This window comes from Crocuta crocuta, unplaced genomic scaffold (assembly GCF_008692635.1).
Source record: "Crocuta crocuta isolate KB4526 unplaced genomic scaffold, BGI_CrCroc_1.0 scaffold133, whole genome shotgun sequence".
Lineage (NCBI taxonomy): Eukaryota > Metazoa > Chordata > Mammalia > Carnivora > Hyaenidae > Crocuta > Crocuta crocuta.
Window position 1 is genome coordinate 379,060 of NW_027529438.1, and position 11,691 is coordinate 390,750.

Consider the following 11,691-nt stretch of genomic DNA (forward strand, 5'->3'; position numbering starts at 1 on the left):
GCGCGCCACCTGACTGTGGGCTCCCAGCCCCCGTTTAGTCCCTGGCCGCGGAGACTGAATTTTCTGCCTCCTCACGTGTGTCCACACATTTACCCCACCTACTTCCCAGTCCAGTTATTACTCCCCTTCTGCAAATGCCTTCATGGCCGCCTTCCTAGACTGTCCCAGCCGGTTTACACTTTTCGGATTGGGGTTGCAGAACCGTAGTACGTTAATAATTTGTCCCCAGCAGAGCCACCGTAGTTTGGCGCGTGCGCGGCTTGCACGGCGAGTACGCGGAGAGTGGAAGCGCCCCCCCGAGCCGGGGTCCCCGGGTGGGTTGGGGGTGTTCCAGCCACGGGTCCGGGACGCGCTCTGTGCCTGAGGTTGCTACACTCCCCGAGTGAGAGGATTTAGGGGTGCTGGGGCCTGTACGTGCCCCTCGTTATAAGTACTACTGTGGTCAACTTTGCGGAGGGCGGGACGGGGCCCAGCCTGCATAGCGGCCGCACCCGCTCTCGCCCCCGGCAGTCGCTNGGGGCCCCCCGGCGCCGCCCCGGGGACCCGAGGACCTTCGGGCGTGTGCACGAGCCCCAGTTAGACCCTCGTGTCCAGCCCTGGAGCGGGCCCGAGGCGGGGAGGCCCCGACAGGCCTAGAACTTGCTTCCAAGCCCCGTAAACTCAGCCGCAAGAGCCAACCTCGCGAGGCAACCAGGCCTCCAGTTCTCGCGAGTTTTAAGTGCACCCCACCCCCCTTCCTCTGGATGCCCCACATGGTCGCCACCTCTGCGTCCTCCCCCCCCCCGAGGAGTGTGTTTGGAAGCTGAAGGATTCCAAGCCAATGCGTCGAAAGGCTGGAGACGCGGTCTCAGAAGGCTTTAGGCTGGGTATTTGTTCCTTTTTATTGTGTTGTCATGACCTTGGAGCTAGGAAGTCGTCTGAGGGCTCCTAAAAATCTTCATTGCTGTTTCAGAGATTTCCAGTCTCATGCTTTGAACTTCTTAGTTCAAACTTAGTAGGCCTTAGTTCAAACTTCATAAGGCCTTACAAGAAGGCCTTATGTTTTAAAAGTTTCTGCCATATCGGATGTAAAGGGCTTGTTGTGGCTGAGCCCTGAAAAGAGGAAAGTCGGAAAGCAGTTGTGCGCGTTAGTGAGGGAACATTTTCCCCCTTGCTGGTATAGAACGAACCTGTTTTCCCCAATTCCTCTATTGAAACCTAGTCTCTGAATTGAGTATTTGGAAATAGGACCTTGGCGAGGTGATCAGGCCATGAGGGTGGGGTCCTGCTGAAGGGGATTAGTGCCTTTATAAAACACTCTAGAGAGCTCCCTTGGCCCCTCTGTTATATGTGAGGACCCAGCAGAAAGACTTCAGCCTATGAGCCAGGAAGCAGGCTTTCATCAGACAATGTGTTGGCACCTTGATCTTGACCTTCTCAGCCTGGAGAACTCAGAGAAATAAGTTTTCTGTGTAAGCCATCTAGCCTATGGTATTTTTGTTACAGCAGCTGAAACTCAGTAAGATGCTGTTGACTGGTGTATAAGAAGCGGCATTATACAACATTATATGAGGTGGTAAAAAGGGCGAAGAACCAGAAGCATTCATTCTGGCCCCTTCCTTTCCCATTTCTTTTAAAAATCTCATTACAGGGACGCCTGGGTGGCTCAGTGGGTTAAGTGTCCAACTCAGATCCTGATCTCAGGGTTCATGGGTTCAAGCCCCACACCTGGCACTCTGCTGTCAGTGCAAAGACCGCTTTGGATTCTGTGTTCTCTCTTTCTGCCCTTCCTCTTGCTCTCTCTTAAAAATAAATAAGCATTTTTAAAAATTAGAAAAAAATAAAAAAGGAATCTCATGACAGGTGAGGCCTTGGTAGGGGAAGGAGGTGGAGCTGGTTTAACCAGACTTTGCTGATAACAAAGTGGAACCAAAGATTACAAACGGGAGCGTGGACTGTAGCAAAACAGAACAAAAAGGGAGGGGAGAGGAGTCTCAGAGGAATGCATGCGTGACTCGGTCCTGTTGCCCAGCTCTCTGGAACTCCCTGGGTTCCTACCCTTTTTAAGAAGCCTGTATCTGCATGCCATCACGGACTCTGTGAGCCCCCACAGCCTTCTAAGAACTGCCCTATTCAGCAAGTTAGCCAGAGTCTGTTTCTGTTTCATGAAGAATCGTTTACTGTATTAGGAGCTTCTCAATGGGTGTCCAAAGCCACATTCACTATCTTTCCCATCAAACCTGGATGCATTTCAGCAAAGGACATCATCTAAGTAATTGCCTTAACTAGAAACGTGGCTTCATTTCTTGTGCTTGGGAATTGGATAGAATCCCAGGATAGCCATTTATTTAATAGCTCTGAATCTGGGGGAAATTACGCAAGTTCTCTGAAATTTGTTTTGCCCTTTTATTTATTTTTTTTAATGTTTTTTTTATTTATTTCTACGAGAGAGAGAGAGACAGCGTGAGCAGGGGAGAGTCAGAGAAAGAGGGAGTCACAGACTGAAACAGGCTCCAGGCTCTGAGCTGGCAGTCAGCACAGATCCCGACACAGGGCTCGAACCCACAAACCGCGAGATCATGACCTAAGCGAAAGTCGGACGCTTAACCGACTAAGCCACCCAGGCGCCCCTGTTTTGCCCTTTTAGATACAGAATTGGTATACTAACACCTATTTTGCTTGGCTTGTTACGAAGATAGCACGGAGTCTGGGTGTACTGTAGGCACTTAATGTTTTTCTTATTGATTCTTAATACAGGCACCCCAAAAACAGTCTCCTTACTAGTCCCTCTGCCCGAGTTTGTAAGTATCCTTTGATCTGGACAGTTACAGTAACCTTTTAACTATTTTCTCTTTTAAAATTCATCACCCAGTTACCTTCGTAAGGCAGACCTCTTCTTTGATGACCAACCAGTGCCTTTAGGATGAAAGTGCAGATTCTCTAACAGTGCATTTCTTTTTATTTTATTTATTTTACTTTTATTTTATCATTTTATTTATTTTTTATGAATATAATTTATTGTCAAATTNTATTATTTTTGCTTCCCTTCTCTTATGTTCATCTTTTTTGTATCCTAAAGTCCTCATATGAGTGAAGTCATATGATACTTGTCTTTCTCTAATTTCGTTTAGCGTAATACCCTCCAGTTCCATCCACGTCGTTACAAATGGCCAGATTTCATTCTTTCTCATTGCCAAGTAATATTCCATTGTATATATAAACCACATCTTCTTGATCCATTCATCAGTTGATGGACATTCAGTCTCTTTCCATAATTGGCTGTTGTTGAAGGCACTGCTATAAACATTGGGGTACATGTGCCCCTATGAATCAGCATTCCGGTATCCCTTGGGTAAATTCCTAGTAGTGTTATTGCTGGGTCATAGGGTAGTTCTATTTTTACTTTTTTGAGGAACCTCCACACTGTTTTCCAGAGCAGCTACACCAGTTTGCATTCCCACCAACAGTGCAAGAGGGTTTCTGTCAAACAGAGCATTTCAAGATCCTGAGCAGCCCAAACTCAAACTACTTTCCCAGAATGCTCTCATTTAACATGAATTTAATAAACCTATAAGTGCCTAGCAGAGGCCAGGCACTAATAGAACTTACATTTTAATAGGGGAAACTGTAAATAAAAACAGTGTAATTACAGACCGTGACTGAAATTTCAACGAAGCATGGGAAATTGCTCCCATCTCTTTTGTGCTTCTGCCCCTCCTACCAGGAAAAAATAGCATGTTTCAGGAGTTCCTTGTCTCTCCCCTCTGAGTCTCAAAACAAGATACATGGCTTGCAGACCCAAACCTGCATTGCAGTCTGGAACCAGATGGGGCTGAACTCAACCAAAGTTCACGAAGCCCAGCTTAGTCACAGCGAGTCTGCAGACGTGTGTGAGCCATAGATATTTATTGTAAATCACGGCGAGCTTGGGTTTGTTATTTTAGTCAAATTGAAATAACACAGAGAGAACCAAGAGCCCTTGCTTGTGGACTGAATGCGTGTGTAAGGAAAAGAGAGAAGTCAAGGCTTCTGTTCTGAGCAATAGAATGGAGAAAGGCATCAATTACCAAGGAATTACCAAGGTCGAGGAGATTGGTGGGGGAAGGAATTTGGATAGGAGAGTCAAGTTCAGTTTTGGACATCTGTAGCCTGGGTAGGCTAACTGCTGTTGCACAAATAGCTTTAACATAGGAATGGCTGAATACAACAGATTTTTCTTGTTCACAAAGTAGTTCAATGCGGGAATTCAGAGAGTAATGTCTTATGCATTTATTCATGAATCTAAGCCCTTTCTATCCTGTGGTCTGCTAGGCTCTATGCTTGCATCTAGCTTCATGGGAAGTTAGGAAATGTTTAGCTGGGTGCACTAGATAAAGAGGATTTGGGGAACAATTAGCCAGTCTCTCTAACTGCATCTTATTTTGAAATGCCTCTTAGATAATTCAGAAGATAAAGAGTTGCTAGAAGAGTCTGGCTCTCAGGTATGAGCTTTTGGAAATCAAAGACATAGGTGTGGTATTTATAATCACATGTAGGGAGAATAGAATGAGGTTCAGGACAGATCAGAGGTCCCTACTGTTGGGTTTCTGAACATTGAGAGGTTGGTGAAAAGGAGGAACAGCAAGGAATATATCTAACGGCTTCCTCTTCTGGTCCTGTTCATGTTCCTCATGCACCACACCTGCTCTCATTTCACTGTCCTCCCAATTTTCCCTAAAATCATCCCCTGCCCTTAACAAATGGCCATTGATCCCCCCTCTTCCATTTCTGCCATATTTTATACTCCTAAAAATCCCAAAGAACTATCTAGCCAGATTCGTTCCTGGCTAGAACGAGTGTGCTCAGGAATGTTTGGCTGGCCATCAATGGTAGCTCACAAGGATTCTCTGGCTACACTACATTTCTTAAATTATCTTGTGGTTAGGTGTGGCTATCCCTAGGTGATAGTTCTCCCTAACGGAATGTAAACCAAAGTGAGATGTGCGATTTCTAGACCTGACTCTTACAACTGCCTGCCCTTGCCTTTCCCGCTGCTCTCAAGCTGGTGGTGAGCAGGTGGAGGCCAGGGTAACCTTGGGTGTCAGAGCTACAGTCAACCTGGGTCCCTCCGTGACTATGCACAAGAGAGCTTCTCACCAACCTGGTATCACTTCCCCAAAACATCACATGAATGAGAAGTAAAGGTTTACTTTGCTTGAGCCATTTCATATGGTGGTCTATTCATTATCACAGTTTCGACTATTCTAAATATATAGAAATCAGACCAGGAGTGGACGGCTGCCATAATAAAGATCCAAAATCTGTAGCATTGACTTGGTGGCGGGGCACCAGGCAGTGAGGCAGATTCCTGGAGAAATAGAGCTGGTAAAACACTGCCTGAGGGAACCAGGAAGGCAGATCCAGATTCCTTGTGAGCCTATAATTATTGGAGTGGAAGTTGGAAAGAATCAGAATTTTAGGATGAGTTAGCAGCTGCCTGCTGCTTTTAGCAAAGTACAGGTCCAAACCCTTTGGAGGTAGATGCTTTTGAGAATTCAGAATTTTTCTAAATTTAGGAAGTTAAAAGGGCATACACTGCAGAGTTTAGTACAAACCCTCCCCCACCAGCAGAGTCTGGGATAGCACCCCATAATCAAGCACATTCTTATTTCTGCAGTGAGGTGCATGGTTATTCACACTAGGAAGGATACATAAAGATTAATGGGGCACCTGGGTGGCTTAGTCGGTTAAGCGTCCGACTTTCGCTTAGGTCATGATCTCGCGGTTCGTGGGTTCGAGCCCCGCATCGGGCTCTGTGCTGACTGCCAGCTCAGAGCCTGGAGCCTGTTTCAGTCTGTTACTCCCTCTCTCTCTGACCCTCCCCTGCTCACTCTGTCTCTCTCTTTCCTAGAAATAAATAAAACATTAAAAAAAAAAGATTAAAAATAACCCCCATCAATTTAGGTCAAGTTTCACCACCATTGAGTTACAGGATTGCACTACAGAAAAATGTGTTTTTCAGAGCTTTTTGGGTTTCAGATTTGTGGATAAAGGTTGTAGATCTGAATTCTTTTTTGTAAGTGTTTGTTTATTTTTGAGAGGGAGGAAGACAGAGACAGAATGTGAGCGGAGGAGGAGCAGAGAATGAGGGAGGCAGAATCTGAATTAGGCTCTAGGCTCTGAGCTGTCAGCACCACGTGGGGCTTGAACTCACAAACCGTGAGATCATGACCTGAGCTGAAATCAAGAGTCAGACACTTAAGAGACTGAACCACCCAGGCACCCCAGATCTGTCCATTTTAAATATTGAAATAAATTACCCAATTTTCTTCCAGAAAGAGTTCATGAATTTGCACTTTCAGTCCACGACAGTGTGCAAGAATGAGGTCAGGCAGGTGGGGTGTGGGGCAGTAGTGCCACACAGCTCCTGAGCAGACCAAGGGTGTTCACAGCCTCTCAGTCCCATGCAGCCACCCTGCCTTCTAGTCTCATGGGAGAAACACTGCTTTCCATCGTCTTGATTCTCATGTTTTTACCTTTGTGCAAGCCTGAGACTTACTATCCATCTACCTTTTTATTTTCTTTAAACTTGCATATCTTTTTGCTTACTCTTCTGTTTTGCATTTGTAATTTGAAGTTATTATGTCTACCTCAGTGAATTTTAGGCTGTACTGATTGATCGAAGTGGAATTTCATAAATGTATAATTTTGTGTGGTTACACTGATCACACTGCCTTACAGCTCCTTGGCTTGCTATCCTTCTTGGAAAAGCCTTTCCCACTCTGGGATCTAATATAAATTATTCACAAACTATGTGGCTGTATTTTATTCAAAATCTTTGATCTATCTGTAATTAATGTTGGTATAAACAATAAATTATAAGCCCAGCCTCAGTTTTCCTAACAATTCATCAGTTTCCCCAACACTATTTTATTTACCCTACTGACTAGATTACTTAGAAATCTACTCTTCAGAAATGACACCTTTAATATGAACTAAAATGCATGCATATTTAGGTCTATTTCTGGATTCTTTATTCTGTTCCACTGAGTTCTTTTTCTTCTCCAGTAATAAACAAATTTTAAATGTTTATTTTGAGGGGGGGGGGAGAGAAAGGGAAACAGAGGATCCGAAGTGGGCTCTATGCTGAGAGTAGGGATCTCTATGGGGGACTCGAACTCACAAACCTTGAGATCATGACCTGAGCTGAAATCAAGAGCAGGATACTTAACCAACTGAGCCTCCCAGGTGACGCCCCCAGATCTTGGTTTCTAAATACTATTTTCCACTAAAAGGAACCAGGGATCTTTGGATAAATGGCTGATTCCAGATATGGAAAAAACAAGTACAATTTGAGCCTCAAAGATATATTTGTGCCAGAAAGTAAAATTGTTCAAAGAGTAATAAGGTGTATGTCATAAGGACGTAAGAATGAGCTTAAGGGAGCTTCCGCTGGTCAAATCTGGGAAAATTCAAGCACCAAACAAATAGTAATAGTAACGAATATAATCCACTCAATGAAGTAGCAACCCATGAGCCCATACTGACTCAATCAATCAATTAATAAGAAGGGAAAACTCTGCTGCACAGTATGACACTAATTAATAAGTGTAGAGGGAATGATAGAAGTAGAAGCATTCTGCAATCATTACAGTGATAATTGATTCAGGTCAGATTCATTAATGGCTGCTAAATCCAGTGGGTAAATGTTTGATGAGGGACCGAATATTTGCCTAATTTCGAAGTTGTTTCCACACAGATTACATGTTAATTGTTTATTAATTAATGCCAAATACTTCCCAGTTAATTTTACCATAGAGAATTCTGACAGACACAATCTTTTTTTTTTTTAGAATTTATTAAACATTTTTTTCTTTCATAGTTTATTGTCAAGTTGGTTTCCATATAACACCCAGTGCTCATCCCAACAAGTGCCCTCCTCCATGCCTATCACCCCCTCCCCCTCTTCCCCACCCCCATCAGCCCTCAGTTTGTTCTCAGCATTCAAGAGTCTCTCATGGTTTGCCTCCCTCCCTCTCCCCAACTGTTTTTCCCCTTCTCCCCCATGGTCCTCCGTTAAATTTCTCCTGATCCTCCTATAAGTAAAAACATATGGTATCTGTCTTTCTCCACCTGACTTATTTCGCTCAGCATAACACCCTCAAGGTCCATCCATGTTGCTACCCATGGNACACTATCTTATAAATGTTGTAATATTACCAATATTGGGATAAATAGACCCTGTGGACTTCCTGATAGGCTGCTGGTGGAAGAACATAGCATCACTTTTGGAGTACTTCTGCTGAGAATATATAATTTGCATGTAATTGTGAGGCTGTATTGGATAAATCTGAACTGTGGGGCTCTCTCTTAGCTTGGGCTGCGGTAAAAAAGTAGCATGGACTGAATGGCTGAAGCAACAGTCATGTCACAGTTCTGGAGGCTGAGATCACAGCGCAAGCGTGGTCATGTTCTGGAGAAGACTCTTCCTGGCTCACAGATGCCCACCTTCTCACTGTGTCCTCACATGACAGAGAGACAGAGACAGGAGGAGAAAGGGAGAGGAGAGAGGGATTTCTCACTCTTCTTATAAGGGTACCAATCCCATCACGAGGTCCCTATACTCAGCATCTAAGCCTAATTACCTCCAGGAAGCCCCGCCTCCCAATACCATCACAATGCGGCTTAGGGTTTCCACATACGGATTTAGGGAGGACACAATATCCAATCCGTTAACAGGGATTTTCTACAAAGTGACAGGCTTGTCCTTATCAAGGCCATAAAGGATAAGGAAACACTGAGGAACTAGAGGCTAAAGACGCATGACAACAGTTATGTGAGATCCTGAATGAGATCCTAGACCTGTCGTGGATATTATTGGGGTAACTGACAACATTTGAGTGTGATCTGTGGATTAGATCAAATCAGGTGAGTCCCCTCTAGAAAGTGAAACATCAGAGAGGCCCTTTCCTGTTAGCCCGCACCGAAGCCACCAGACGTGCCCGTGGTGGACGGTGTATGGAGGGGTCACGTGGCTGACCCCTGACACTGGGCTGCAGGAGCCCAGAGTGATGCCCAGCTGGCAGCCAGCAAGGAAACAGGGACCTCGGTCCTACAGTGGAAAGGAGCTGAATTCTGGCCCAACTTGGATGAGCGTGGAAGAGGACCCCAAGCTCCAGATAACTCGGCAGTCTAGTCGACCCCTTGGTTCAGCCTCATGAGAAAAGAAATTCCTGTTGTTTAAGCCACAGGGCTGTGATATTGTTACGGCAGCCCGAGCGGATTAATACAGTGGTGCACCCAGTTACTGGTTGACTCAGTCAGTCTTATCTATGTAGTTCAAGTGCGATCAAAGTATGAGAATCTCGTTTTCAGTCGCCCAGCTTCCGAATGAAGGAGGGACTGGGTGGAGTAAAATTTTGTGGGTTTTTCTTTGTTTTGTTTTTTAACATATCCAAAGAATGAGTCACTCCGAAGTGCTCAGTTTTCTGAAAAGCTGAATGCACATAAGCACTTAATACCCTTTAAAAAATTATTTTGAATGGGTAGCTATTTTTACAATCTTTGTTTTCTTTTTCTTTTTAAGCTTTCACAAACAGAATCAATGTACATTATTAAAGTCAAATGGGGGAGGGAGAGAGAGATGGAGAAAGGATTATCATGAAAGGGATGATTCATGTATCAGGTTGTCTCCTGCCTCAACTCGTCCTGTCCCCAGATACAACTTTAATCCTTTCTAAGTTTTTCCCCTGTGCTGATATCTCCATATTTCCCAACAACAACAACCTTACACCATTTTTTAACCGTATCCACTTTACGCCTTGTCATACTATGGTGGGAGGGGGTTAGTTCACTTCCATCTCCACTAAAATGTGTGCACCGTTTCCCCAACCATCCAACGTGGCTCTAACTCCCCTCTCAGTTCCTCCACTTTAATCGGGCGCCTTTAAGTGAAACATTTAAGTCTCCACCTCTTGGTCCACAAACGAGATAGCGTTTACTTTCCCACCGTGAACCTGGATACTTCTACTGCCTTCTGCCCCTTTGTATTCCGTTTCCATCCCCCCATTTTTTTTTTTTTAATTTCTGGGAGAGAGAGAGAGACAGCGTGAGCAGGGGAGGGTCAGAGAGAGAGGGAGTCACAGACTGAAACAGGCTCCAGGCTCTGAGCTGGCAGTCAGCACAGAGCCCGACGCGGAGCTTGAACCCACAAACTGCGAGATCATGACCTAAGCGAAAGTCGGACACTTAACTGACTAAGCCACCCAGGCCCCCCTCCATCCCACCATTTTTGACAGCAATAGATCTACTTTGACAAAATCCAGGTCAACAACATTTGTATTTTGTTTTGAAACTATGGTTTTCCCGTCATTTATCTATAGTTCAGTTCTACAAGTAGAAAGCCAATAACTGGCGTTAATATTATTATTGTGATGTAAATACTGTTTATGACAGAAGCAAATGTGGTGCTGGACTTCCTCTTTTTATTTCATGTCATGACCCCTCTACCTCGTAATGGACAATGGGGCTAAGCTGGAGTATAATGAACATATGTTAGTGTTCCTTCGTAAGTCAGCATCATAATTGTGAACCCACGGGCGCCTGAGGGCTCAGTTGGTTAAGTGTCCGACTTTGGCTCAGATCATGATCTCATAGTTCATGAGTTTGAGCCCCGCATCGGACTCTGTGCTGACAGCTTGGAGCCTGGAGCCTGCTTTGGATTCTGTGTCTCCCTCTCTCTCTCTCTCTGTCTCTCTGCCCCTCCCCTGCTCATACTCTGTCTCTATCTCTGTCTGAAAAATAAATAAACATTAAAAAATGTTAAAAAAAAGAATTGTGAATCCCAAAGATTTTGCTTGCCATAATCTAGTAATGCCTTTCTTCCAGTATAAATAATAACTACTATTAATTGAGTACCTACTATCAGGCATTCTGATGTGCAATATTCTTGTTTTATCCTAATAACTATCCTGTATTACTCCTGTTTTTACAGAAGAGAAAACACAAGGTAAGTAGCTGGGAGGAGTGGGTTGGAATGAAAGACAGACACCAAGTTGAGTTGACCAACTCATCCCAGTTTGCCTGGGACTTCCCAGTGTGAGCACTCAAAGTCCCGTGCCCTGGGGGTCACCTCGGGCTCAGGGCAACTGGGATCATTGGTCATCCTCCAAGTCCAGTCACTGTCTTTCTCTTTCTTCTTTTGAAATTAACAACAACAATAACAGTATTAGTAATCAGCCATTTCCATGGCTTGGAGTTCATTGCTCTTCTGCAGGTCAGTTATATCATCTGCTAGTGGCGTGTCTGAACTGGGAGTTCTTACCAAAGCCTGGATTGATGTCAACACTGTAAACACCTGCAGGGCTGTATCCACTTGTTTTTCAACATATTAAAAGATATTCTTCTCCGCCAGCCTCTATTAGGACGGTAATTTTTCTGTATGCAGCATACTTTAGGGCCTCCCTTTGCTGGGTCCCCCTCATGCAGAGCACCCCAGAATTCACACCTTGAACTGCTTTTCTGTCTATACACTTGCATGGTGTCTCCTCTACTCCCATGACTTTAAATCTCATCCATTTGAGCTTATGAATCCTAAATTTACATTATCACTGTGGGTTCTCCCCTGAACTCCTGACACAGTTGACCTACTGGGCATCTCTTCTTAGACATGGAATAGTCATCTTAAAGTTGAAACATCTCTAAGGGAGGGCCGCCTGGGTAGCTCCATCAGAA